The sequence below is a fragment of the Dama dama genome, chromosome 22, assembly GCF_033118175.1.
Source record: "Dama dama isolate Ldn47 chromosome 22, ASM3311817v1, whole genome shotgun sequence".
NCBI lineage: Eukaryota > Metazoa > Chordata > Mammalia > Artiodactyla > Cervidae > Dama > Dama dama.
The window spans coordinates 13,293,675-13,296,908 of NC_083702.1; positions in this window are offsets into that span (position 1 = coordinate 13,293,675).

Genomic DNA, 3,234 nt, shown 5'->3' on the forward strand with positions numbered 1-3,234 from the left:
TGTGAGTGTTGCCATTCTTCTTTCAGACCCTCCATCCCTCGCATGGCTCCTTCCATCACATCTGTCGTGATAGTTTCATCTTTAGGCAGCTGTGAACTAGTCAGTTCTTTGAAGCCAAGTGACTCTGACTGTGAGTTTCCATCACAGAAGAGCAGGGGTCTGAGGACTCATCACATGCACGACACTGGGCGTTTCCTGGACGCGCGATGGAGCAGAGACTGAGACGGGGGGCCCAGAGGACAGACGATGGGGCTGAGGCTGAGGGGGCCCAGAGGACAGATGATGGGGCTGAGACTGGGGGGCCCAGAGGACAGATGATGGGGCTGAGACTGGGGGGCCCAGAGGACAGATGATGGGGCTGAGACTGAGACAGGGGCCCCAGGGGACAGATGATGGGGCTGAGACTGAGGGGGCCCAGAGGACAGACGATGGGGCTGAGACTGAGACAGGGGCCCCAGGGGACAGGTGATGGGGCTGAGACTGAGACAGGGGCCCCAGGGGACAGATGATGGGGCTGAGACTGAGGGGGCCCAGAGGACAGACGATGGGGCTGAGGCTGAGGGGGCCCAGAGGACAGATGATGGGGCTGAGACTGAGGGGGCCCAGAGGACAGATGATGGGGCTGAGGCTGAGGGGGCCCAGAGGACAGATGATGGGGCTGAGACTGGGGGGCCCAGAGGACAGACGATGGGGCTGAGACTGAGACAGGGGCCCCAGGGGACAGATGATGGGGCTGAGACTGGGGGGCCCAGAGGACAGATGATGGGGCTGAGACTGAGACAGGGGCCCCAGGGGACAGATGATGGGGCTGAGACTGAGGGGGCCCAGAGGACAGACGATGGGGCTGAGGCTGAGGGGGCCCAGAGGACAGATGATGGGGCTGAGACTGGGGGGCCCAGAGGACAGATGATGGGGCTGAGACTGAGGGGGCCCAGAAGACAGATGATGGTGCTGAGACTGAGAAAGGGGCCCCAGGGGACAGATGATGGGGCTGAGGGGGCCCAGAGGACAGATGATGGGGCTAGGACTGGGGGGCCCAGAGGACAGATGATGGGGCTGAGGCTGAGGGGGCCCAGAGGACAGATGATGGGGCTGAGGCTGAGACAGGGGCCCCAGGGGACAGGTGATGGGGCTGAGACTGAGGGGGCCCAGAGGACAGATGATGGGGCTGAGGCTGAGGGGGCCCAGAGGACAGATGATGGGGCTGAGACTGAGACAGGGGCCCCAGGGGACAGGTGATGGGGCTGAGACTGGGGGGCCCAGAGGACAGATGATGGGGCTGAGACTGGGGGGCCCAGAGGACAGATGATGGGGCTGAGACTGAGACAGGGGCCCCAGGGGACAGATGATGGGGCTGAGACTGAGACAGGGGCCCCAGGGGACAGATGATGGGGCTGAGGCTGAGGGGGCCCAGAGGACAAGATGATGGGGCTAAGACTGGGGGGCCCAGAGGACAGATGATGGGGCTGAGGCTGAGGGGGCCCAGAGGACAGATGATGGGGCTGAGACTGAGACAGGGGCCCCAGGGGACAGGTGATGGGGCTGAGACTGGGGGGCCCAGAGGACAGATGATGGGGCTGAGACTGGGGGGCCCAGAGGACAGATGATGGGGCTGAGACTGAGGGGGCCCAGAGGACAGATGATGGAGCTGAGACTGAGAAAGGGGCCCCAGGGGACAGATGATGGTGCTGAGACTGAGAAAGGGGCCCCAGGGGACAGATGATGGGGCTGAGGGGGCCCAGAGGACAGATGATGGGGCTAGGACTGGGGGGCCCAGAGGACAGATGATGGGGCTGAGGCTGAGGGGGCCCAGAGGACAGATGATGGGGCTGAGACTGAGACAGGGGCCCCAGGGGACAGGTGATGGGGCTGAGGCTGAGGGGGCCCAGGGGACAGATGATGGGGCTGAGGCTGAGGGGGCCAAGAGGACAGACGATGTGGCTGAGACTGAGGGGGCCCAGAGGACAGATGATGGGACTGAGACTGGGAGGCCCAGAGGACAGATGATGGGGCTGAGACTGAGGGGGCCCAGAAGACAGATGATGGTGCTGAGACTGAGAAAGGGGCCCCAGGGGACAGATGATGCGGCTGAGACTGAGGGGGCCCAGAGGACAGATGATGGAGCTGAGACTGAGAAAGGGGCCCCAGGGGACAGATGATGGGGCTGAGACTGAGGGGGCCCAGAGGATAGATGATGGAGCTGAGACTGAGAACGGGGCCCCAGGGGACAGATGATGGGGCTGAGACTGAGGAGGCCCAGAGGACATGATGGAGCTGAGACTGCGGGGGCCCAGAGGGTGGTGCTTGCACCTGTCAGCCTTCTGGGTCACCTTCCTGATTTGCCAGCAGAAAAAAACAGGATGAAGGGACCCTCTCTCTCAGCTCTCAGTGGTCACATTTAAGGCTTCCTTCTACAGACAAGTTAAAAGGAATATGTTCGCAAGTTCTGGTGAGGCCTTCCTGCTCTTAGGGTCACGGGATGAGTCCTGTGGAAGAACGGGAAGAGTCACATCATGGTGAGGGCTGGGGTCAGTGTGATGGGTACAGCTTGGGTTTTCTTTTTCACTTGATTTTTCTTTTTTTTGCCAAACAGGTTATTTGTGACCCAGTTATATACACTTTTCAGTGACCAAGAATAATATCAATGGTCATTGATATGAAAGATACCAGGAAGTGATTTTCAAACATCTGTACAAGCCTGCAAAAGGCTCTCTTTAAAGTTTATTTTTAATTGAGGGATAATTTCTTTACAGTATCATGTTGGTTTCCGTCATATTCATCGGCATGAATCAGCCATAGGTATACATATGTCCACTTGAACTTGAACCTCCCTCCCGGCTCCCAGCCCATCCCATCCCTCTACAAAAGGCTCTTTTTGGGTGGAAGGTTAGTAGGTGAGAAAAATGAACGAGCATCAGTTCACTGCCTTTAGACGGCATCATGGGTGCGGAAATAAAGCAACGGTCAAATCGGGCAGAGTCCCTGGGTTCTGGCTCTTTTCCTGCCAGGGATTTGCCTCTCCTGTAGATTGAGGGGTTTGAGTTATTCACACATGGTCTCCTGTCCTTAAGTGAACCCACCCTGAGTCTGAGGGGTTGCCTCAGGGTCCCTCCGTCTCCCTGCCCACACCCACAGTCGCCCGGGACCCCACAGCGTGTTTGCAGCCGTGTGCTCTGATTCCCTCCTTCCTGCACAGCCGCTGTTGGCTGTTCCACTGCTTGTAGTGGGAGAAAC